Below are 11,197 nucleotides of genomic sequence, written 5' to 3'. Positions count from 1 at the left end.
AGCACGGAGAGACAGGGGAGGCTCGGCAGGAGTCGGGCGACAGGGACAGCTGCTGTGCCACCGCGCTCCTGAGCAGCCCTCAGAGGCGACTGCATCATGCTGACGGCTGAGCGGGACTGGGGCAGAGTCATACCTTCCTCCCCAAAGGGATCAGTGTGGCTGTGAAACGCGTTGGTCGCGTACCAGCGGGCAGGGATGTGACTGGGAGAAGGAGGGATGGAATAATGCTTCAGCTTTTCTCTTCTGAGCTCACGAGGAACAAAGTGAAGGGCTGATTTTGCTATCGGTACAGCAGTGTAATTCTCCGTCTGCAAAGGTTTGCTCTGGAGGTCAGCAAAGCCCCAGAGGAATTCAAATTTTGAAGTCTGTAATAAGTAGAACTGATGTCTGTCACGATACCAAGTGAAGTGGGTCTGTGGGACACTGCTGTGAGGGGATCGTGCTGACAGCACGGTCTGTACACAAAGCTGCTGTGTGCACAGGGTACAGACCGGGTACCCAGGCACCGAGGCTGGCAATGTTTGTCATGCAGTGGTTGTGTACTTCACAGATGAGCACAGTTTTCTGTGGTGAGGAAGTTGCATTTACTTGCTGGGCTTTGGACTGAGTGACCTTTCCTTCCTTCCACCCTGCAAGGACCCTGGGGCCACCCACAGCCCCTCAGAGCACTCTGAGTGAAGGGAACAAAGCGAGCCCTGGAAACAGCCACGCGGGGTCACAGTAACAGAAGGGCCACGCTCCCACCTCACACCCTGTCCTCTGCTAAATCAGCACGCTGACCAACAAGAAACCTCACTGCCCACAGCCATGGGATATGGAGGTATTTGTCCAGCTTCTCCAAGAAAAGAACTGCTGACGGAGCTTCTCTTTGGTAAGCACCACAGCCGAACGAAGGGCCCCACCCCTGCCTCCCTCACAGGTGGCTGTGGGACTCCGTTATGCTCCTTGCAGGTGTCTGGCCTACGTGCCTGCTTCTGATTATCTGTGAGATTTTTCACTATTTATACAGAATCACTTGGCCATAGCCTTGTTCTTTTAAAAATAATTTAGGAAGTCCTTAAGAGATGGTGCTCTGTGAGAACAGTTATGACGTCAAATCTGCAAAGGTAATGCTTGGTAGAGCAGATAATTCCCTGCCTTAGTGGACTTCACTTCACCCTCTCTTGCCTTCTTGTCATCTACAACTGCCTCCTCAGCACCAGATTTTTAATTTCAGTGGCCCGTGCTGGAGGAGTGCTTCTGTGAAGCAGTAATTTTGGGCCCCTTACTGCAAGAAAGACATTGAGGCCCTGTAATGTGTTCAGAGACGGGCAGTGGAGCTGTGAGGGGCCTGGAGCACAAGTGTGATGGGGAGCAGCTGAGGGAATGGGACTGTTCAGTCTGCAGGGGGCTCAGGGGGGACCTTATTGCTCCCTACAACTCCTGAAAGGAGGCTGTGGTGAGGTGGGGGTTGGCCTGTGCTCTTGGGTAACTGGTAGGATGGGAGGTGATAGCTTTACGTTGTGCCCAGGGAGGTGGTGGAGTCATTGTCCCCAGAGGAGTTCAGGAAGAGGGTAGGTGTGTGGCACTGAGGGACAGGGTGGGGTGGGGTTGGTCTTAGTGGTCTTTTCCAACCTTAACAGTTCTGTGACTGTATGATAATGGCACTATGCTCCTCCAGCCCTTTCAGTATGTCATCACCAAACCAAATAATCAACATTATTTGTTTGGTTTTAACTGCATGTAAGAAATACAAATGATGGTTGTTTAGATGAGCACAGGATTATTACTTCAATTATTTTTGTATTGTAGGGCATTTCATTTAGCAGTGGATTTAGATGTTTCTGTGTCCTAAGGCATGCCAACTGCTTAGGGAAATAAAGAGTGTACTTTAACCTTTGACAGCACACCTTCATAGGATAGCTAGTGCTCTGCAGGATTATCTTCCAAGTGCTTGTCAGCACCTGACTCATCACGCTTTTCCAAGTGTGAACACACATCTTTACAGACCTTTTCTCACCAATCTCCTCTGTCTGCTGCTCTATCACTTGTGTTTTCTGATCCCAGCATCAACTTTTGGACTGTTTCTTCTCCCAGGGAGCTGGGCATCCAAGAGTTTGGTTTACTGTGGTAACTTTGTTCTAAATGCTTTCAAGATTTTGTTTTTACTCCTAATCCTAACAGATATTTCTGTTTCTGTTCTTATCTTTATTCTCAACAGACAGGTCTCTTGAGAACAAATATAGGGGCAGTATGAAAAAAAAAAGGAAAGCAAAATAAAGAAGAGGTTTGGTTTCTTTTGTGATTTGTGATACAGAGCTTATAAAGCCTTGAGAATTTAAAGTATTCAGCACAAAGTAAAGAGTGCTCAAAGTCAGGGAATCTTCTAAAATGATTTTTCTTCTTCCTAACAGAAGTCAGAAGCCAGATCCCTACTAAATGTTAGACTCCACTGGCCATGTATGTTAGGATCACCTAAAAAAGGGGAAAACAATCTCTGCTATACTCATGTAGTAAAGCTCAAATGATTCCTCTTTATATAATCTCTGTTTATCAGATCTGGTGTGTATAAAAATGGAAAGGTCATACATATGTTACAGAAAGCAGTTCAGATGCCTGGATTAAATTGTATTTATGTGGTATTATCTTGCATAGTAAAGCAGAAGGGTTTGAATGCTATGGAGAAGGAGTTTTCATATTGTGGCTACAAGAACTTTAAAAATCCTTTTTGCAGCAATAGCTCTTATCAGATGTTGTAAGTAAAACTACCTCTGTGAGTTATAGATATCCTCCTTTTGCTTTACTATTTCCTACAGAATCAGTGCGAATTGTTATTGCTTAGTATTTTCTTGAGGACAAAAATAATTCTGCAGAGAATTTAAATTAATTATAGTGTTTGCAAAGGAAATCTTTCAGTGAGGGTATGATCTTCACTAGTTGAAAAGAAAAGAAACATTCAATAAAATGACAGGACTTTTGGGTCCCCTAATGAAGTGGTGGGGGGGCTTGATGTGCTTAGTTTAGTTTAGGTCTGTAAACTGCATGGGATTATATGCTGTTTTTAAATCAACAGTTTAAAAAAGCTATAGCTTTTCATCAAATTCTCATTTCTTATGGGTCTGTCCTTCTGAGCTTTCCCATGTGTTTGTAAATGTCTGTTTCAGCAGCCACTGGACTGGGCTTCTCAGTTCTTCTTTCCACCTTGGGATGGACCCCTCCTCGTAGCTGATCTTCTCCTTTCCTCTGTGTCAAATTCTCCTTTTCTAGACAGGATTTTCTTCCTTTACCTAGATGTCAGCATAACTCATCTTTTTCTCGCTCTTTTATTGTGGCAAAAAGCGTTATCTTAGTCTTCAGTTTAACTTTTGACTTCTCTCAAAAGAATGTGTCTCTTGTGCACTTTGGGGCACTGAGTCAAGCCCAACAAGGCTGCTGCTCAGGAACTTTTTCCTAATCTGACCAGGTAAAAATCATTTCTGACAGTACTGTAGCAAAGACCTTCAGTAGTCTCGACAGAAAGGTCTCATAAAAAACCAAACAGCATAATCAAGAGGTTTTTTTAATTGCTTCCCAACTACAATCCAGTGTCGCTGGTCGGTAGATAAGACATACTGAAGTAGCAGTTTCAGAGTAGCCGGTTTGGATAGTTTAAACAGCTTTGACTGTAGCTCATCCTTTCTTGGATTACCAGGTGCCACTCTAAGACTAGATCTAGAGGCACTCTTTGTCCTGAAAAAATGGCTTCCCCTGTGAGAAGAGGACCAATGTCATATGGAATGTCTTGGCACCATTTTCCCAGAGATCTCCTTGAGGTCAGAGAGTAGATGATACTTCCTATCCTCTTTCATTGGAGGGTGATGTGTTTGCATGGTAGCACGTCCACTTTGCCATTTCATAATGTGCCTCTGCTTGTGTTTCAGGTTTAGAAGAGGTAGACTATGCACAAAGACATCAGCACACAGGGACAGAGCAATGCAAATCATGCTGCATTTGGTTGAACAGGACAGGTTTACCAGCATCTGTCCCAAAGCCAGGGCAACCAGACACCACGTAGGAGCATGCTGGAAAATAGGAGGGTTGCAGCTTCTGTATTCCCCAGAGCAGGCAGCTTTCACATTACTGAGCAATTTGGCAGAAAACAGTCTGGGCAGCCTCAGGTTGTGGTTTTGCAGGTGGCACAAGCAGAGCTACAACAGAGCAGTGTTAATGCAGCTGTAGTGATTGTCTGTTCCAAGAGCTTTGTTATGGCACTGAGTAGAGCTGAAAGTTGATGCCAACAGTTGCCTCATAAAAAGGGACTGGATGTGGCTGGGTTTGGGTTGGAGCTGTGACCAGGGTGAGATCCTCCAAAACAGTCCAGTGCAAAGATGCACTCCTACTCTATATCACACTAAGTAATTTTATATCCCTCCATTTCTTGTGTTCCACCTTTTGTTAAATTACTTTATAGATATTTTGATCTCATACTTACTGGGTAAAAAGGAAGCCTTTCTTCATTCTCAGAAGAAATATTTCCAACATAAAGGCATGCTTGCTTCCCAGCTATATCTTTTATTCTTTAATTTGCTGCAAGAGGCTTTGGTATCCTTTTCTGACCCTGAATTATAAATTCTTCTGTGTTTGAATTACAAGTATTGTTTCCTCACAGTCAAGATGCTAGCAGTTAGGTTGGGTAAGATAAACACTTAACTAGTTTTTGTAACTTTTCCAATGCTAACTTTGCTCAGGCATGTTTAAATTATTACAAGAAGTTACAGGTTCACTTAAGCGGAACTCTTGAAGCAGAATTCATGTTCTTCACTGCTGAAATTAAAGAAGCATTCTTGCACATCCAAGCCTTATTGGCAGGTTTTAAGCCTTCCAATATTCATAGACTCTGTGGCCTCACAAAACAGTTGCCCCAGAACAAAAGAACTCACAATAAATGTAGCAATGCTGACAAGTGCCAAAGGGCCAGTGCACAAATACACTGTTTCAAAACCTAGACATCTGATTTCCACATTCATAAGAAGTTGATATGTTCATATCCCCCTGTGTCTTTGGAGGTGCCTAAAACAGTAACTGCCATGGAATCGCAGAATGGCTTAGGTGGGAGGGGACCTTAAAGATCATCTTCTTCCAACACCTTGCCATGGGCAGGGTTGCCAGCCACTAGACCAGGCTGCCCAGAATCCCACTCATCCTGGCTTTGGATGCCTCCAGAAATGGGGCATCCATGACCTCTCTGGGTAAGCTGCTTTGACACCTCACTTCTCTCTTGAGTAAAAATTTCTTCCTAACAACTTACCCAAATCTCCCCTCTTTTAGTTTAAAGCAATTATCAGGCCATGTAAAAAGTTGGTTCTCTCCTCCTGCTTGTAAGCTCCTTGCATTTGCAGCATCTTGCATTTGGCCTTGTTAAACATCATTAGATTCTCTTGTGCCTCTTTGAGTGTGTCTAGGTCCCTCTGTGTGGCATCCCTCCCTTCTATTTTGTTAACTCTACACTCAGCTTAGTGTAAGCAGCAAACTTGCTGAGGGTAACTCAATCCCACTGCCTATGTCACTGATAAAGTTGTTGAAGAGCACCAGTCCGAAGATGGACCCCTGGGGGAACCACTTACGAGTGGCCTCCACCTGGACACAGAGCCATTGACAACAATCTTCTGGCTACAACCATCCAGCCAGTTATTTATCCAGCTAATATCCATTTTTATCCATCTCTCCAATTTAGAGATAAGGATGTAGCATGGGACCATGTCAAAGGCCTTTCACAAATCCAGGTAGATGACATCGGTTGCCCTTCCTTTGTCCACCGACACCATCGCTCCATCATAGAAAGTTACCAGGTTGGTCAGGTATGATCTGCCCATGGTGAAGCCATGCTGGCTGTTAATTACAGATGAATTCATTTCTCTCTCTCTCTCTCTCTCTCTCTTTTTTTTTTTTTTTGACAACATTGCTGGGGTTACACTCACTACAAAAGCTCAGTAGTCTTTTGAACTCAAATAGATCTTATAAATATTGCAAGCCAGTCCTTGTAGCTAAACAATCCAATCTGAGGTGGATTTAATGAGAATTTGACATCTTCCTCAAAATAAGAAATAAACTCTGAAATAGCATTTTAACTCCTGTCAGGAACCATCTTCCCTTTCTTGTTTCAGGTACATTTTTTTATTTTATTATCAATATATTTTTATGGACAGAAGCTAGAAAGTTTAAATGATGTCGTTTTCTGATTCTTCCTGGCAAAGGAGAACACCATGTATATTTGGTAGCATTTGTGGGAAGAACAAACAATGTTGTTTAATCGTATGTCCTTGTATTTTACTGCAATAACTAGGATTCATCCATATGCCCAGACACTGTGATTGGTAGATGCAAGGGAACTGTTACGTCATGGCCTGAACTGATGATTGAGCACCTGGTGAAGAGGGTGGCTGACCCAGGGAGCACAGGTGCAGTCAATTCACCAGTGCTTCCCACCTGAGGGGAAAGGTCACCCTTGCCTGGGCTCATTTAGAGCCTCATTTGAAGGCTATTTGCTGGGAAGGTATGTTCTACAGCTGGAAAGACTCTCATCATGGGTTGGGTGAGTTAACTTTTCCTATATATGTTTATTGATATTTCTCATCATGCTTTGCCTGGTCTCCTTATCACAAAGAACTTATCAGAAGCAACTTCACTGCTTATATGGACTAACAGTAGAATATGATTTGTCGATGAGATTTAAAAAGGGCAAATTTGTTTGAACAAGATTTATATTTGAAATATATCAGCAGTACTTAACTGCTGCTTGTTACTGTGCGCTGTAAAGAAGAGAATATGCTGTAGCATATGCATCTTCCTAGCTACTTCACTGTGCTACTGTGCTTCTGTTGATGAGGGAAATGGGCTTGTGAATGTGCAGCTGTAGTGAAGCCATGGAGGCGTGCAAACCAACTTTGTTCTATGAGCTCTTGAGGTGAAAGAAAATGGATGGCAGAAAGTGTTTGTGACTAAAACCAGGTTCTTGTTTTGACTTTGATGTGGTTTGGGCATATCCTTTATATGATGGAACACTAAGTCACCACTGGCTCATGATTCTGATAGAATCTGAAGGACTACTCCAAACCAATGGATTGAGAGCTCTGAGGCTGTGGTCATGATCCCAAGTAGTGGTGCTGGCTCAGAGACAAATGGGAGCTGGGTAGTTACCCTGAAGCTAAGTGCTAAGCTTGGCAGCCACAGGAAGGCAGGATGGTCAGGTTGGATGTAGAAACTGAAGCTGTTTTTTTTTTTTTTACAAAATACTGCATGCAGTTTACATTGAGACAGGAACTGTAGAACATAACAAATTTATTCATACAGCAAACAGATTTGAAACATTTCAGTGCCAAATCTCAATTTAAGCAGAAGTCCTTCCCCCTGCGAAGACGGAGGAAGATAAAGCAACAAAAAGAAAAATCAAGAGATTGGTAGTAAATGCAAAACAGAGAGAAAACGATACGTCTTTGTGGAAGAGCTGTATAGTTGCATAACTGTTCCAAGTGGAAGGGAATAGGTCAATGGGAGGATGACAGACTGAGGCACGGAAGGCTTGCGCCTGGCAGACAACAATATATCACAGTGCTTTGGAAGAAAAGCAAATGCCTGTGCAGTAGTGGCTGTGAAAATGCCAAATTGTATGAGTATGGGAAGCTGAGAAGGTTTGGGTAAGACTATTCCAACATAACATACAGTGATGGTGAGAGACATATGCTAAAATGCTTTAGTTTGGTACTATATTGGAAGTAACATCAAACTCAGTGATATGATGAGAACAATGTGGAAATTAACAATGAAGTAGTACCAGGTGGCAGGAGAGAGAGTCAGGACCAGAACTTGGCAAAGAGAGGGAAAAACGTTAGCCATCCACCTGTCTGGATAGCAGCAGGAGGGATGAGATATATGAGCAACCTGGAGGACAAACAAGACGCTATTTAAAAGAATGAAAGCACAGCAGATAGAGGTTATGCATCTAAAAAGCAGGAGGTAGGGTTGAAGACCACAATATGAGGAAAAACTATAGAGATTAAGCTGGTTTGTATCAAAGGCCACTTTCACAGGACGATATGAGCTCTCTGACCTCAGCAGGGGTGCAAAATGAAAGAGCAATTGTTCAAAAGAAAATTGCATTAAATCTTCTGGGAACTTGAAATGAAGCTTACAGGAGGGAGAAAGCTCAGCAGTAGCAGAACTGTCTGTGCAGCTTGGGATCCTGGGGTAGAATTTACGGGCTCACAGCTGATCCCAAGTAAGTTCTTTCTAACCTCTTCCCCCATTGAGTTTTGGATCAGGAAAATGCCTATTTTGTTTCCTGGAATGTTTGAAGCAGGGCTCAGGCCACCTGTCTGCTTGGCCTCTAAGGCCATGTGCATCTTTGAAGAGATCCTCATTTTCTCCACAGTGTACTCTACTAGGAGGCTCTGTATTGTTCAGATTTCACAGAAGTCTGTTATTCTCCATTTGTTAATATAATTCCCATAAAACAAAATAGACTGCCTAATTTGATATAGACATAAGAGCATTCAATTAAATTAGCTCTGCCAAAAGTGAGTTGCAGAATATTTTTAATTGGAATGGATCTCTGGAGGTCATTTAATCCAACCCTAAGCTTCCCGCTAACGTGGAGTTAACTAAATATAGCTTTTTCTATAGTGAAACTACTGGGCCTTGATAAGTTCAGTTTTATGGCCAAAATAGCACAAGGGAGTTTCTGTCCAGATTTAAGGAGTCAATTTTTTTCCCTGAGAGGACACAAAGGTGAACATGTTGCTGAGAGGTCTTGCAGTCTGTATTTCTGGAAAGTTCCAAGCCCAGAATGAATAAAGCCCTGAGCAGCTTGCACTGACAGCAGTTGGCCCTGCCATGAGCAGGAGGTTTGATTAAAGACCTTCTGAGTTCTGTCACAGCCTAAATTCTCCTGGGATCATATGAGGAGCCATGCACCACAGCTAGTACTCAGATCTCCCACCCACATGCTGTAACTCCAGACTGAATACTATCCAGATTGTGTAATTTATTAACTTTCTTCCTAATGAACAAACAATCCAAGCACACCCACTTGTGAAAGGTAATCCTGTGTTTTTGGGCATATAGAATTAGCACAGAAACCTTCATAAAATCCTTCACAGCGAACAAAGTTGTTACAAGGTCCAGTTTCTTTGTCTGCTATTAAATGTGTTAACAACAAAAGGAGTACCAGGGAAAATGTTTTCTGTTGATGAGAATGGTCACCTTACAAATAGAGACATGGACAAAGCAGAGATGTTTAATGCTGCCTTTGCCTCTGTCTTCAACACCAGTGATGGGCTCTGGGACCCCAGGTGCCCTGAGTTAGAGGACAGTGGCTGCAGTACTCCCAGCCAGCTCTGAACTTGTGTGGGATTTGCTGCTCCACCTGGACACCCATAAGTCCATGGAGCCTGATGAGATTTGTTTCAGGGCACTCAGAATTGGCCGACGTTGTGAGACCTCTCTCAATTATTTTCATAGAAAGGTCCTTCACTGAGAGGGTGGTCGATCTGGGCGTGGAATGGTCTCCCCAGAGAGTCATGGCATTGTGTTTGCTTGAGTTCAAGAAGTGTCTAGACAACACTCTCAATCATATGGTCTGATCTTTGGATGGTCCTGTGTGCAGCCAGGAATTGGACTCTGTGATCCATATGGGTTCCTTCCAACTTGGGATGTTCTGTGATTCTATTGTTCTAACTCCTCTGAGAGCTGCGTGGTAACACCACCATCTGTTGGCCCTGTAGACTACTTGGCAAGCATCCCATTTCTAATGTAATTGAAAAAGGATTTATTATTAGTTTAGATGTTTTCAAGAAGTTGTATCTCAAAGTCTTTTTGTCTTGATTTATTGTGTTTACTTTTAATCAGACAGAAATTGTGATTCCTCCTTTTTTCTCACTTGGACATGACTTCAGGTTTCTGAAAGGCGCCTTGTTGCTTGTGTTGTCTTCCCTCACCTTGCTATTTCACCATACCAGGTTTTCTTTGTTCTTACTAAGGTTTTCTTTTCTGACAGGTAGAATACATTTTCTTTAAGTCTCTGTGTCTTTAAAAAGGCCTCAATCTACTTGCTAAGATTTTTCCTTTTGTTCCCTCTTGTTTTTAATGAACTACCGAATTTTCCTGTGATACCATTGCTTGAAGTCAACGCAATATCTGATTTTTTTGGTCTTTATTTCTACCATGGATGTTGAGACTGTTTTTGTCTGTTTTGACTGATTTGAGTGCCGTGCCATTAGAGGTTGGCTGGTGGCAGTAGTTTCATAGACCTGAGGCCAACCCCTAGTGAATGGTATGTGGATTCATCCTAAACCGGTCAGTCAGGGCAGTTCTCTTGATTCTGAATTCTACTAAATCAAAGGATATGGTAGAGATGTGTGGCTTGGGGGGAAAAAAAATCAAATACTATTTATGTTCCAGGGGAAAATGAAGACTTCAGCTTGCTTAAAGGAGGCTGAGAACACGTGAAAGCAGTAGGTCATGGGCCTGTGACCAAGGCCAGTTCTGATGTGGCACACCCATGTTTCCTGTGGTCAGACTGCTGTGTGAGAGCTGTGATGAGGCTTATTACCAATCTCCCTCCTGCAGGGATCTGCGTTTGAGCTCATGTCCTAGCCCTTGTTCATTGCCATTGATTATTCCATGTGTCTGGCCCCACTCAAAGCCTCTGGACCCACTCCTCTCTTCTTGTGCAGAGGTCAGAGGGGTCAGTGCCTTCCTGGGGGATGTCCCTGCTGCCCATAGCCACCTCAGCTCACAGAGCTGAGAGCTGTCATTCTCTTCCTGGCTCCATGCTAAGAAAACACCAAACAGTTGGATGTATAGCAGGGGGAGGCACAGCAGACTCTTGCATGAGCCCAGCACCTCTCTGGTTGGTGCATAGTTGGCTTTTACCACTGTTAAGTACAGGTGCACCAGGGAAGTTCAGACTGGCAGGTTCTTAATTCCTCTACTTTATTCCAGCTCCCTGTCAGACCTCGCTCTGGGGCTGACACTTGTGGGGATGAGCAGGATGCCTACCTGCTGGCCTGTGCTGTGGGAGCATGTCCTCAGCTGTACGTGTACGTCTGTGACTGTCAGTGAATCAGGAGCATAAACTCTCAGAAATAGCCACTTCTGAGCTAAGAGCTGACTTATAGCCCTTATAATGAAGGAAACTAAATTAGAGCTCCATGTGCAGTATTTATTTGGACAATTTCACTTA

Source organism: Gallus gallus, chromosome 14, assembly GCF_016699485.2.
Source record: "Gallus gallus isolate bGalGal1 chromosome 14, bGalGal1.mat.broiler.GRCg7b, whole genome shotgun sequence".
Classification (NCBI taxonomy): Eukaryota; Metazoa; Chordata; class Aves; order Galliformes; family Phasianidae; genus Gallus; species Gallus gallus.
The sequence above is the reverse complement of the archived record's forward strand: the minus strand, read 5'-3'. Positions refer to the sequence as shown.